This window comes from Mytilus trossulus, chromosome 3, assembly GCF_036588685.1.
Source record: "Mytilus trossulus isolate FHL-02 chromosome 3, PNRI_Mtr1.1.1.hap1, whole genome shotgun sequence".
NCBI classification, from domain to species: Eukaryota; Metazoa; Mollusca; class Bivalvia; order Mytilida; family Mytilidae; genus Mytilus; species Mytilus trossulus.
In genome coordinates, this window is record NC_086375.1 from 74,655,111 (window position 1) to 74,671,137 (window position 16,027).

A 16,027-nucleotide genomic window follows, 5' to 3' on the forward strand; every position below is an offset into this window, starting at 1 on the left:
GGTATAGTTGTCAAACTTGTTCATTGATATTCTTCAGTAAAAACACATTTTTCTTGCATTTAATTCATATTTCAAAGTTTCATTTTTTCTTATCTCAAATTTGGTCTTCGGAATTTAGGTAAATTTAAGACTTAAACTTAGACCTTTACATTTAAGATAAAGAAATATATCAAAACTTAGAAATAAACTCGTCGTGTATATACCAGGTTTACAATTCTGTACGCAAGACGCGTGCTTCGTCTTATATATATAGCGATCGCAACTTGAAATTTAATTCTAAACTGTTTTATTTTTTTTTCAAAATGAAATAATTCAATTTTTTCTAAATGATCCGAAATGTTTGCCCTTCAATGCTCAATATGTTTTCTCAACGAGGACTTCATACCGTTTTAATCGATGGGAATTTAATAGTAATTAAATTCTCTGTATTGCCATTGTATTCCCTTAGCTCCCTTAAATCGGAGACTATATATTAAGACTACAAACGTATTATAAGAATAGTTTTTGAATAGTTTAAACATGTTATCTGGCGGAAACTTTATTAAAATGATAACTTTTTATTATAAATATGTGTGCCTTATCAATGGGGGACTTATGAAACAACTACATATTTTCAACTCTTTTTAAAAGTGAATTGATATCACGGTGAATTTTTTGTTTGTCCTGGTAAATCAAAGTTTTGCGATGCGAATCAGAACTGACCAATTACAAGACAAACATAAAGAAACAAATTTTGGTCCATGTACACATTTTTGGATAGAAACAAAGGTCCATGAAAAAAACTATATGTCATTGACCAACATGGTAACACTTCAAGTTCCGGTCAGACAGATTGATGTTTTGTCGTTTTAGTTAGAACAGTAACCTAGACGATTGATGTATGCATCGGTACAATGTCTCTTCTTTACTCTGAAAAACAGATTTCATTTCAAACTGTCACTGGCACATTCAGACAAATGGATGGTCTTAGAACATACGTTTGCAAATGATTGCTGAATTTTGTGATTTTGAAAGATAAGACAAGAGACCAAGGAGTAATCTGGTATGATATATAGTATAAACGGTAATAAGAAGCATCATTGTATTGTAGGATTAACAAGGTAGGTGAAACTAGACGATCATGAGCTGCTAATTCTTCCGGAGCACCGGAGTTCTCCGCTTATCATATTTTTTTTCCATCTTTCTTGTTGACCATTCTGTTCTACGTTTTCATCGACCTCTCGATATGGTTTCTCCCATTTAAAAAAAAAATGCAATGCTTATAAGATCATTTATATGTCTTTTTAATAATTATTTCATACATAGGGGCCAGCTGAAGGACGCCTCCTGGTCCGGGAATTTCTCGCTACATTGAAGACTTGTTGGTGACCTTCTGCTGTTGTTTTTTCTATGGTTGTCTCTTTGACACACTCCCCATTTCCATTCTTAATTTTATACACATATTTGATTATTAAATTTGGATGAACGGTATTTCACATCCTAAATATTTTGGATAGAGACAAACGTCCACGCAAAATTCATATGATGTTGACTAACATTGTATAAATTTTTCATGTTTTGTTTTCCTAAATCGATTTATGAATTTAGAACAGCGATACACTACTGTTGCCTTTCTTCATGTTAATGTTCTATTTTAGTTTTAAAAGTAGTTGTGTGTGTATCAAAAAAAAGTCTCTCCTTTGTCCTGAAAATCATGTTTCATTACAAACTGTCACCGGCACATACAGAGAAGTGAAAGGTCAATTCGCCTTTTCATAATTTATGGGTAATCTCATTGTTCGTACACCAAAATGATAATTACGTTACGTCATACGTAGCATTTCTATGGTTTATCACGTTTTGAACCAATCATAACGTTTTGGTGTACCCTTTTGGAAATATTACCCAGAATGCATTAGATTATGAAACGGCGAAATTGAGCCGATGCTTTATAAATAAAGTGATGTCTAAGACAAATGTAAATTTAATGACATCAAAATGTACCTTTTACAAAATCAAGCATTCAATACAATTATATCTACCAGTTGTGAATTTTAATAAACATTACATTCAGTACAATAAGTAATCCATAAAAGTAGATTGGTATTCGGTTCATTACAAAATCGTCAATCACAAAAAGTGTGTATGTTCTTTCCTGAGCAGCTATTCGGAAAAGAGACGGAATCATAAAACAGTGCCCGAAGCAAGGCCGCTATATCAATTACAAGAAATACGAAGGTTTCATAAAGATTAACACCCATCTACAAAATACATTTTCTACATATTGCTTACATATATGTAACACTCAGAAACGTGTCCTTCCCCCCAAACGTGTCCGATACTCCCAAACGTGTCCACATCGACGTCACTGAACTGCAAAACATGTCCAGTTGTAAGAAGGGCGTCAAAGCATGTCATTTGTATTATCAAACGCCTAAACGTGTCCATTTTTTAATAAACAAAACGTGCCCAATCCCCCAAACTTGTTCTTAAATATAAAGGAAACTAAAAGATTGTTACACTGATATTCCGTAAAAATAAAACTGTCATTTTTTGCTTCAAAAAAAATATAATTTAATTCCGAGTTACGATTAGTGTAGATACCTAAAAACCGTAAAGTGTAAATTCTTATAACTGTACACAATTCATTTAGGCCTAATCCCAAATTCCCGGCATAATTAAGGTACAATCCAAGAGTTCCGGCAAATATATTCTTCTGCATCTCATTATAACTTATCCAAAGTATGTTGTCGTCCTGTCCATGCATGAAATATTTGCAACTGGACGTAATGTCTCTTGTTTGCGTGTATTTAAGTGATGCTCGAAACTTAAAGTTCATAATAAAAAACCTTACTACCAGTTTATAATTTTTATAGCTTTTTTTCCATTTTTTTTAGAGAATCAAATAGTTTCTTAGTGAACTGGCTCTTTAGATTTTTAAGTTTAACTGAGGTTTATCCCGAATAATCGTAAACAAATTTAGGCCAAATCCTAAATCCCCGGTATGATAATAAAACTTATGTATAGTATTTATTGTTAATATGATACCGTTCAAATAATGCATGAAATATTTGGCACTGGACTTATGACTCTTGTTTGTATGTCTTCACTTTAGTAGTGATGCTGGAAATCAAAAATTTATTAAAATACCTGATAACCAGTTCATGATTTGAATATCTTTTAAAATATCAGAACTGTTGAAAAAAGGAAGTCAATTCTTTTAAAATCCTACCGTGCAGTATTCGCGGATTACAGCTGATTTCCTAATGCTTGCAAAGTAAAACTTTGTTTGGCTTGCTTGCTTTATTTGTGTAATTGTTAATACAAGCTTTGTAAATAAGACTGACATCTTTAAACAATATGTATAGGCTTAGTTTAACCTGAATATGATATATTTGAATTCAATTTGGTGTTATCCTATGGTAAACGCTTAATCCAACTGAACTAGAATTGTTTGTACATGTATGTGCGCTCTAAACGAGCATAATACTTGCAACTGGAATATAAGCAATTTCAGTCAAAAGTCGATTTATATGTTACAGATTAAATTTGCAATAACAACCGGCATTGAACCAACTTATACTTCTAAATGATCATTTCATCAACTGTGTCCCCCATTATAGAATTGCCGTAAACGTTATTGATTTTATTCATGTACTAGCGCTAAAAGACGTGAGACGTCCTGGCGTTGAATAGTGGACACGTTTTGGCGAATAACAATTATCGGACACGTTTGGGGGTTATAAAATCAGACACGTTTGGGGAATATTGGATATTACGGACACGTTTAGGGAGAATAGACACGTTTGGGGGAATCGGACACGTTTGGGGGACAGGACACGTTTGGGAGTGTTACATATATATCCCCATGAAATGAAAACACTACCATGTATACAATATACGACTTACAAATAACACAAAAACTATTTTATTGTACAATATTGTCTAATGATGTCCATAAGTCGATCAACATATATTTTCGTATACCCTTATACTATATTAGGTCATCAGTAACTCCAATTTGCCGTGGTCATCGATAATGTACCGGGAAAGTTTGATGTATACTAGTATTGTAGAACAAGAGACTATATTATCAGCTGTAGCACTCTTGCTGACTTCCATCGATAATGTACCGGGGTAGTTTGATGTATATTGTAGAACCAGAGACCATATCCTCTGTAGTACTCTTGCTGACTTCCATCAATAATGTCACGGGACAGTTGATGCATATTGTTATCCATAGACTTTATTCTCTTAAGCACTCCTGCTGACTTCCTAGTACTTTTCCTTGATCTCATATTCGTGGGTACAGCAATCAGTGTGCCTTAAGTTCAGTAACACAGTGCTGTCCTTTGATTTCAACGATTGCTGGAGTCAACCATTTTCTGTAACACTAGAGGAAGTATCTGGTTGAATACAGATGAGTACATCGGGACTGCAAAATTCCTCACTACTATGTGGCATTTTACTAGAGGATTAGTACATGTCTGTTTCAATTTGGACGTCTATTGGAGTCTTTTACAATTACTAGTAATATTATCAATAAGATAACGGATGCTGAAAAAGAGAAACACTTTTTTCATCATAAATGTATTCTACAATCGCATTCATATTTATTTTAACAGTTGTATTATAATTTTTTTTATTTTTTTTGTCGATTAAATTATTTTACATGTGGTTTGGTTGAAACCTTGCAGTACAACGTGGTATCAATTTCGTTCATCGTTGAGGACTGTACGATGATCTCCTGTTGGTAACATCTTCGTCGTAAGGTCTCTGGTGGACAGTTGTCTCATTGACTGTAATACCACATCATTATCTCTTTTCATTTAGTCTATAACATTGATAGTTGTCTCGTTGACAATCATGCATCAACTTCACTTTTTATTTCTTGGGAAGTTGTTTTTATTTTCTTACATTTCCGTTTGGTTTTGCCTCGATGCAGGCATTTATCTGTTAATTGATACGGATGTTGATTGTAGTTTATGTCCTTTGCAGTTATTCTTCGATATATATATCTTAGGATAACAAATTAACTGTTTCACAAACAGAGACATTGGCTCCTTGAATAACGACGGTCATCACATCCTTGAATACAATACATTTGATTTTATGATTTTATGATTTCAGATTTTCTTTTCGATGTTTGAAATTATTTACAGTCAAATTAATTTGGGTTTTCTTTTATGGTCGGCATCTATAATACACAAATAGAAGACATGTAATGATTGTTAGTAAGAAAACTTTCCACAATATATTAAATGACACAATACGCACTTTACAAGTTACTCATAATTAAATATTTAGTTTTCAGTACGATGGAAGACATTTGAAAGGATAATGTGTTTTACTTTTCTTTATCTATTTCTTACTTCTATGAAATTGGGAAATAGGTGAATCTGTTATATTTCCTATTTTGCGAATTCGGAATTTCAAAATATGTTATAGATATATTTTGAAATTCCGAATTCGCAAAATAGGAAATATAACAAATCGAACAACTTTGCAATTGATTAAAGCATCAACAAATTCAAATTGCATGAAAATAATTATATAACATGTGATTTTCTACTTACAATATAATATAGCTATGCACAATAGAACAGCTAATAAAATCATATAGGTACTTTTTGGCTTACTTTCTGTAAAATAGACAAAATAGAATGCTGTTAAACCGAAGCCAATACGTTTTTTCAATACAAACTGTGCCCCTTTAATAGCAGATTTATTTCTATATTGCTATGAATCTCAGTTTATGACCAAACTCAGTAAAGACCCATCATTGTTACATTTGGTTGATACATTCAAAAATACCTACCGTTATCTGGATGATATTTTTTCGTTGAATAATCCAGAGTTCTCTAAATATACTTCAGAAATTTACCCAAACGAACTTACTTTAACTAAATCTAACATAAACAGCAGCAGTTGTCCTTTTCTAGATTTAGACATTTCAATTTCAAACGGGAAACTTCACACTAAAATTTACGAAAAAAGAGACGATTTTTCATTTCCTATTGTTAATTTTTCTTTTTTAGACGGCGATGTGCCGTTGGCTCCATCATACGGTGTTTATATATCGCAACTCGTTCGGTTTGCCCGTGTGTGTTCTGATGTCATAGATTTTAACGAACGTAATCAATGCATCACTGGTAAATTGTTGTGTCAGGGATTTCGATACCATAAATTACTTAAACCTTTTACTAAATTCTTTCATAGATACAAAGATTTGATAAGTAAATTTGGCCTGTAAAAAGCTTATTAAAAATGGTATTTCACATCCTAAATTTTATGGTAATATTGTACTTAAAGCGAGGAAATCACTATGTGATCCTTGTAATCTCATCGAACCTTTAAACAAACTTAAAAGTAAGGGTTATCGTACCAATATTGTAATTAGATCTCTGAATATAGTTCACATTGGCACTAATATTGATTTTATCATTAGCAAATTAAAACATAACTAAATTTCATTATCTTTTGAGGCGAGATGTATAGAGACACAGACACGTTAACTTTTATTTCTATAGAAGTCGCTCTTCACTATACTACTACCTGTCGATACATTTATTTTTGGCATTGCACAAGTCATGTCTTCTTTGACTATTAATGACGTTAAAATACTAAATCCCTGTGATGTGTTTTAGTCGATTTTAGTCTCTGATGCATGATTTTTTACTTTTAATTGGTTTTGGCTTTTAACTAGCTGTCAGTAACTGCGAGTACTCTCAAATCGTATTTTCTTGTTAATTCGACCTGTTGATACTGTTTTTAATGCTTTTTTGTTATTTTTTGTTATTTATATGGATCTTGTCTGTACACCAGCTTTGATTATTTGTAATATCTTCAATTTTTCACTTATTCTTACAACATTTGTATAAACTTCAAGTTTATAAAAAAACGTTTTTTTTTCTAAAGTGAACATTGATTGGTTAAATATTTCTCAGTGTGTTTGAATTTGTTTGTTAGCTTTTTGGTCATGAATGTTTGTCTCTAATATTTAATTTACTGTGCATTTGTATTCAGATATCGCAGATCAAATTTATTCGTTCATTGTGTAATCCTACGTTTTTTGATTGAGTTAAGTCGGCCAATTGATATTTTATTGTATATTTCTCTATGTTGTGATGTTATGCTATTGTTTCAGAAAAAGGGAGAAGGTTTGGATCCATTAAAACGTTTAATCCCGCTGCAAATGTTTGCACCTGTCCTAAGTCAGGAATCTGATGTACAGTAGTTGTCGTTTGTTTATGTAATATATACGTGTTTCTCGTTTCTCGTTTTGTTTATATAGATTAGACCGTTGGTTTTCCCGTTTGAATGGTTTTACACTAGTAATTTTGGGGCCCTTTATAGCTTGTTGTTCGGTGTGAGCCAAGGCTCCGTGTTGAAGGCCGTACTTTAACCTATAATGGTTTACTTTTTAAATTGTTATTTGGATGGAGAGTTGTCTCATTGGCACTCACACCACATCTTCCTATATCTATTTGGTGTATTAATGATGTTTTATTCAAATAATTTGATTTAAATTTTGTATCGTCTTTTTTGAATTTGTTTCAGAACTTGACAATAAATTCCGAACGGCATATAACTGCTCATACTAAATCCATCATTACATTGTCGTAGAATCATTATGTATTGTATGTTTTGCGTTGACCAACATAACTGCAACGTTAAACTCATATCTTTTTATCAAGAATAAATTTAAAAAAAAAAAAAATACTTCTTTTTAATTTGATTATGGTTATGATGGTGTCAGGTTAAATTGATAAGCGGTTGATAGTGCAAAAGTTGTATATGATACTATGTTGGACGTGTTTGCTGTTCGTCGTTACTTTTATATACCATCTATAAGAATTGTTAGGTGACGTTATGTTTACTTAGTCTACGGTTAGCTAACACAAGGACGATGCAGATGGTAGTAACTTACAACAATGATTTCATACAGACAATCCTTAAAAGGGACAGCTATACATACAACTAAACTTACCTAAATTATAAGTTGATTTTATTCCTTCATCTGTTCGACTACAATAGACAAGTTAGTTGTATTCTTGTATTATTATTAAAAGTAGTTGTCCAAAATTGTTTGTAGTTTTCATAACAATTCCTATCGTGCAAAAAGTACTGAACATGGCCCATAGTGCTTTCAATTATTCTCTATTCTTATAATTCAAAAAAATAAAGATTTTGTTTAGGAAAAACAGTTTCAACTATAAAATGGTTAAAGTAACGTCTATCGGTAATAAGTTGGAGGAACCAATAATTTAACGACATCGTGAATTTATTGAGATTAAGCAAAAATAAATAAACGTGAGGGAGTCGCATGAACTTTAAAAAGAACGAAACAGTGACAAATTCTGCTTTGGTAAATATCTAAATTAATTAATGCCCCAAAAGGCACAAGCCAGGGCCGGCCGTGCAAGGGCTGTATAGCCAATCAAGGTAGTTAATAATGTCCATTTGCTGTTGTAATGTTTGCTAGTGCTTTGCACGCACCCCACTCAGCCGCCAAACGATTCCTGCCTCAGTAAAAATATCACGACACAACAAAAGAATACAGTCAGAGAAAAAGAAAAACAAAAGTTTTCTAAATTACTTTCAGACTGCATGTAAAATATTTTATGAATTAACATACAAGCTTTATCTGTAATATGCCTTACATGACTGAGTCTTTTTCTGTTTCCTTATTTGGTAAAATACTTTTTGTCATAACTTCTGATTTCTGATCTGAAAAAGAACTTTTATATCAAATACTGTTTACATTGAAAGATATCATTACATTAAAATATTCTGCAAGGATTTAATTATAGGTTTGAAGTTTGTTCGTTTTGGTCACGGCCTACACATTGGATATTTCTTTTACGTCATTTTTTACTATTATGTTTGCTTTTGAAGGGCATATGGCCGATTTTGACTTACTCTATAGATTGTGAAGTACAGAGACATGGTCCTCAATGCTTCTCAACTTTTTACTTTATTTGACCAATTTAACATGTTTAGATTCGAGCGTCACGGGTGAGATATTCATACATATGAGGTTGTATTGGAATATGCTCATACAATTACTAATATTTGGCAGAAATGATAAAAATTTCTAAATAAATTGATATACAGATGACAATTTATGAGGTTGTTTTTCAACCAATGAATAAGTATGATAGATTTGGAGATCAGCATAGGTTATCAAGATGACAGGAAGATTACAAAGAATTTGAAAAACCACGACAAGCTAAACGTGAACTTGCCTTTTCTCATCCAAATGCAACTACAGTTTTCAACATGTTGGTTACAGTATTTGCCGATCTTTGGTTCCTTCAAATACGTGTAACCATCCATACAAAAACAGAGATTGTTTTCGGTAGAATTGTTACGAAAAAGTGTAACTTGTCCCTTTCCGTTGCAAAAGCTTTTTTCTTTGGAACATTTGAATACAGATACGTTGTTTGATTTGTAAGAATACTCTTGATATCGTCCTGATGCACATGGGACTGAAGTAATTTTCTTGTATTTCGGAGACCACACGGGAAAGGTGCCTGTAAACAGATCATGATGATTATGCAAGTCAATTTTGTGAGATATAAATTTTAAATTCCAATACAGAAAAAAAAGAGAATATATAAGCGATTCTATCTATAAATTATTTGTGTATTAAAGCTTTATGTTCGTGTACTTTTTCTAATGTGACAGCCTCCAAAAATATAAAGTTGTCATATAGGAAAATATTTCAAGCCTTTATGTCTCAACCATGGTAGCTGACTGTCAGATAACTACTCTTGTAATGCCATATACTCTGTGATACTAGCACATAATTTGTATTTTAAGTGGCTCTGTTTCATCTGTAATGCTTATTTTCATAACAAAAGTTGTCGCAATTGTGACTCTTTTATCGTCTAGTTATCCGTCTCTTTAGGACATATAGACGTATATCTCACAAATTAACGCCTCATGTATGTTGACTATCTCATCTTTGGTTTACTCTCAACCTTTGTTATCACGGATGAACTTGCACATAATTCCTAAATTTAAAGTTTTAATAGATAGCAAATTGAAAGAGACAAACTTTTTCTGAACTCGTCATATCATGATGGATTACAAAAAATGACACCAGACTTTTATTCTAAGACATGAACATAAACTTGAAGTTTAAATGAAATCATTGAGGCATGAAATTAAGATCACAACTGGAGAAACCTTTTATTGGTGCGTGTTTACTTTTTTGAAGTTTCATAGGGTGTATGCCACTCGATCAGTAGCGCTATGCCATTTTGTTAGGTCAACGTTGCTGTGTTTACCCTTAAGGATCATTGAAACAGTTCATTGCATTCATTTTGGTCTTCAAAGTGAAAAATTATCTTTTTGAGTGTTTTTTGGCGTTCATCTACTTCCAATAAACTTGTAGCTGCACATATATTACGAAAGTAATAACGCACGTCTGGCGTAAATATTGAATTTTTATCCTGGTGTCTATGATGAGTTTATTTGCAATCAATAGGTCGATGACACTGCTGGTGGAGTTTTATTTCCCCGAGAGAATCGCCAGCCCAGTAGTCAGCACTTCTGTGTTGACTTGAGTTATCATTGATATGTTCATAATTATAAATTACCTGTTTACAAAACTTTAAATTTTGGAAAAAATTAAGGCTTTTCTACCTCAGTAATAGATTACCTTAGCTGTATTTTGGCAAAACTTTTAGGTAGTTTTGGTTTTCCATGCTCTTCAACTTTCGTATTTTTATATTTTTTTGGCTTTTTAAACATGTTTTTATTCGAGCGTCACTGATGGGTCTTTTGTAGACGAAACGCGCATATGGCGTAAATATGGAATTTAAATCTGGTGTCTATGTTGAGTTTATATGAAACGACTAGTATATATAGTAAATTATACGTCGGGTCTATTAAAGCTTGCTATGTAGCACAAATAATTTCAATATATTGTCTTACCTTTCACAAACCATTTTGGCCTTTTACAAATACTTATAACATCATTGTTGTCCGGTAATACAGGTACACAGTGGAAGTGATCTTTGTTTTCTGGACAAGTAAGTTGTGCTTCAATGTCAAATTGTTTACCAATTGGACATTTGGAAAAACTCTGCTCGGCACAGGTTTTATCCTTGAATAAAAATTTAAAATCTATTCATCAAGCTGTATACTTATTTCTATTTAAAATAAAATCTATATATTCGAAATCTAATAAAAGAGAGGAGGCAAAGGATTCTAGAGGGATATTCTGTTTTACAAAACGATTTTAAACTAAAAGCCACCTTAAGCAAAAGTTTAAGACCGTCAAAAGACAAATAGTATAGAAACACAATAAAGGTCACCAGGACTGAACATTTTTTAAACCAATGGTTTACTTTTACAAATTATGACTTGGATGGAGAGTTATGTCATTGGTACTCTTGGTGCTTGATAAAGACATAATATTTCATACAGTTTAATTGGGTCTGGAACTGGCATATAATTAACTGCTAATAGTCCTTTGTAAATTTATGCCTCAACGTCATTTTGTTAAGTTTCGGGTTTTTTTTATATATATTTGTTATGACATTGGACTTAGCTTCTTTTTAACTAAGTTTTACTTTGTGTGTATTTTTATTTCTACATTAATTGGCTAGAGGTATAGGGGATATAGATTTCAAAAATATGTTTAACCCCGCCGCATGTTTGCGCTTGTCCCAAGTCAGGAGCCTCTGGCCTTTGTTAGTCTTGTATGATTTTTAGATTTCGTTTCTATATTTTTGAGTTTATTATGACGTTCATTGTCATTGGGTCTCTTTACATTTTTGTTTAGGACCAGCTGAGACACGCCATCGGGTGATACATATTGGTCGGGTTGTTGTCTATTTGACACCATTTCTTTTCTCAATTTTATGTGTGTATATAAGTGTTTAGAGAAAGAACGAGATACGAGACAGAATATATTTACTCATATACTTACGAATAATGAAATTGTAGAGGTCCATATAAAAATGAAAACAGCAGCCCAATTCATATTGTATCTTTATCCTGGAAAAATTAAAAATTAAAATTAAAAAAGATAATTGTTCACCTTCAAAATGTGCTTAATCATAATATAAATGATAAATGCACAGAGTTGTTTTCAGTGAAATTATAATTTTTAAGGTACACTATCTGTTACTGTTACTGATTTGATAGTTATTAGTTTATTTTATACAATAATGTGTGTGTGTGTGGGGGGGGGGGGGGACTAGATAAGAACAAAAGAACTCTTGAAAACCAATTACACATATTAAATACTTGAAGTTTGATTAAAAGCATTGATTTTGTTTCTATAAAAAGGGTTCGGAACAGCTATTTTTTTTTTGTAGAACTTATATTTAGCCACACATAGATGTTTTTCAGAAAGGGGTGCCATCTTAAGTTCACAGACCGGAGGAAAGGGGATTTCAATAACATCAACAGGTCGATTTAACTTCTCAAAATGGTGTTTAACAATTACTGGATAATCAACATATAAATAATAATTTATCAACTTCAAGAAGTACTAACACAACATTACGGATTAATTGAAAAAATAAATAAGAGATAGTGTTTTTTTCCGCCTGTTTCATAATAATCTTTTTCATTTACAGTTGTTTCCTGCTTTTAAAAATGCATATCTCCGTCCAAATAAACAGATTATGATAGGTATTTAAATTTGTATTTCTCTACTAGGTTATTTGCGTTAACCAAATTAAATTCACATGTTTACTGTCATTTAACTGAAATGCTCAGTGTATATTTTTACTTCCTGTTTTATTTATTGTCGAGTCAAATGTTTTAGAATTATAGGAGTATAATTACTAATAATTACACTAAAATAAAAGATGATTTTGTTCAATCATTATAAATTGTCTAAGAACAAATGAGCATAATTAAACCAAGATTTAAAAGATTAACAAAACTGTAATTAAAAAGGCAAGTTAACAAACAAACAAACAAACAAAGCAAGTTAACAAACAAACAAACAAACAAAGCAAGGTAACAGACAAACAAACAAACAAACTGACAAACAAACAAAAACAAAAAAGACTTTTACTCTATAACTGATGACGTTTTCCATGTCACTGTTGAGTATTTTGTGGATAAAACGCGCGTCTGGCCGGACAAAATTTAAGGTTGATATATGTATTCACTTTCAACTGTTTAATTCGGGCGCATCAGTTGAGTCTGATAGTTTAAAACGCACTTGGCCATTTCAAGTTTCTAAGATTTCTTATTTGGATCAATGGAAAGTTTTTGTATTGTCACATATGTTATTTCACCATAAGTATATACATAAAAAAACCTTAGCTTTATAGAGTATCCTGCAATCATCATGGGTCATGCACACATAATGAAATTATCAACAATATTAGACACAGGTGAACGATAGAACAACGTACGACCTATGTCATTACGATAAACTTCCTATGCGCATCAATAATCGAATAATTGAAAAATGTTACTATTTTAAATATCATGTGACAAATGTTTCTTGCGTTAACCAACTTTAAGCTAAATATATATCATAAGGAAAATTTTGCGTTAACCAACATTATGATAATATCTACCATAGGAAATATTTGCGTTAATCAATTATATTAAAAATGTATATCGTAGGAAAAACTTTGCATGAACCAAAACGTGATTAGGTTGTGTTGGGTAAAAGCAATAATATTTGGCTATACTTTTTGGACCTTTTAGATTATAGCTCTTCATCTTTTATATAAGCTTTGGATTTCAATTATTTTGGCCACGAGCATCACTGAAGCGACATGTATTGTCGAAATGCGCATCTGGTGCAGGAAAATCGGTACCGTTAATGTTATTACAGAATCAAACTCCCCATTTTTGCTTATCTAGAACAGAATATTCCGCCTATCTACAAGATTACCATGCTAGTTAACAAAACAAATCGAATTTCAAAAGTAGAAGCAAGGCTATCCATTTAATGTCATTTTGACAATGAATAGATCCCTTAATTGATAACAATAGATCATGTAGCGAACATTTTTTACACTATTGCGTTAACCAACTCATACATGTATGATAAAAAAAAAAAAAACAGTAATTATGTAGCACTATTGGCTTTCAATTTGTTATTTGTTACTAAAGCACATTTGCTCTACCACATACTCGATCAAGTTAACTTACAATATAATATGTAGTATATCAATAACGATACATTTGATTATATAAATTAAAGGAGATGTGTGTTATACGCCAATCAACTGAATCTAGTATCGTACCAAGTCTATTCAAATGTTGAATAAATTTTACAGAAACAACTTATACAACAAAAGGATCTGCCATTAAAACCAATTTAACAAATTAAATTTAGCAATAAAACTATATCTTACTTCGCACAACAAATTTACAATGACGAATCGATTACTATTTCATCGTGTAGTAAAGAATAATCCAAATTTGAATATTAAAATTAGCAAATAATAATACGCAAAGTAAAATAATTTAAAAATCTATAATATTCGCAAAATATTTATCATAATAAATTAATAAAACTTTTTAAGAGCAATGTCTTACCTGAATAGTAATGCTTTAAATGGATAGAGACAAACATGATACACAAGTATAGAACACGTGTGGTATGACGTTTCATTTGCGTTAACCAAATTCATGTTTAACCAAACAAATATTGAATGACAAACCAAAAACTTTGCTTTAACCAAATTGTTATTTATGAAAACTACATTTTGAAAATAGATACATCTTAGCCATGAAAAAAATAAAAATCGACAGTAATATGAAGTTACGCCACTTGCTTTCATCTTTTGGTGAATTATAAGCCTGTACTCGTAGACATACCAAAGGAGAGGTAAAAGTGAAATAACGATTATACAAAATATATTCGCCTTTGGAACAAATAGAACAAAGTACTACTTATAACATTCAAAAACAACTTTAGAATAATTGAACAATATAACTTTTTTAAATGATCAATGTAAAAGCAATATTACGGAATCAACTTCCCCCTTTTTGCCTCTACTAATCCACAAGATGACCATGCTAGTTAACAAACAAATTGAATATCAAAAGTAGAAGCAAGTCTATCCATTTAATGTCTCTTTGACAATGAATAGATCCCTTAGTTGATAGAAATAGATCACGTAACGAACATTTTTTTATACTATTGCGTTAACCAACTCATACATGTATGATCAAAATCAAGAGTAATTATGTAGTAACCAAATGTTGAATAATTTGTTTTAGAAACAACCAATATAATAAAAGGATCTGCCATTAAAAACCAAATTCTCAGAATAAAATTTAGCACTAAAAAAAATATCTTACTTCGCACAACAAATTTGCAATAGAAATTCGATTACTATTTCATCGTGTAGTAAAGAACAGTCAAAATTTGAATATTAAAATTAGCAAATAATGATAAGTTAAATAATTATATCTTTAATATTCGAAAAAAAATAATCATAATAGATAAACGAAACTTCACAATTTAAGAGCAATGTCTGCTTACCTTAATAGTCAGGCTTAAAATGGATATAGAAAAAAATGATATACGATTATAGAACACGTGTGGTATGACGTTTCATTTGCGTTAACCAAATTCATGTTTAACCCAACAAATATTGAATGATAAACCAAAAACTTTGCTTTAACAAAATAGTTATCAATAAAAACTACATTTTTAAAATAGATACATCTTAGCCAATGTTTTGATGAACAATAAGCCTGTACTTGTAGATACACCACCGGAGAGGTAAAAGTCAAATAACGAAATATATTCGCCTTTGGAACAAATAGAACAGAATACGACTTATAACATTCGAAAACAACTTTAGAATAATTGAACAATAAAAAAAATTTTAAAATGATCATATTACAAATGTTGCTTGCGTTAACTATCTTGAAGCTAAATATATATCACAGGGAAAAAATTGTGTTAACCAACAGTATGATAATATCTACCATAGTAAACATCTGCGATTATCGATTATATGATAAATATTTGTTGTAGGAAGAATTTTGACTTAACCAAAATATGGTTGCACAAGTTTGGTTGACAGCAGTATAATGTGAT

General features: G+C 31.4%; 1 long non-coding RNA gene across 1 annotated transcript; it reads right to left on the reverse strand.

Moving 5' to 3' along the window:
- Positions 1–3,389: 3,389 nt before the first annotated feature.
- Positions 3,390–8,711, reverse strand: LOC134709721 (uncharacterized). The gene is made up of 4 exons (XR_010106026.1): positions 8,643–8,711; positions 7,970–8,007; positions 5,556–5,621; positions 3,390–4,536 (listed from the first exon to the last, which is right to left on the reverse strand). It is a non-coding gene; the product is annotated as an uncharacterized LOC134709721 (long non-coding RNA).
- Between the last annotated feature and the right edge of the window lie 7,316 nt (positions 8,712–16,027).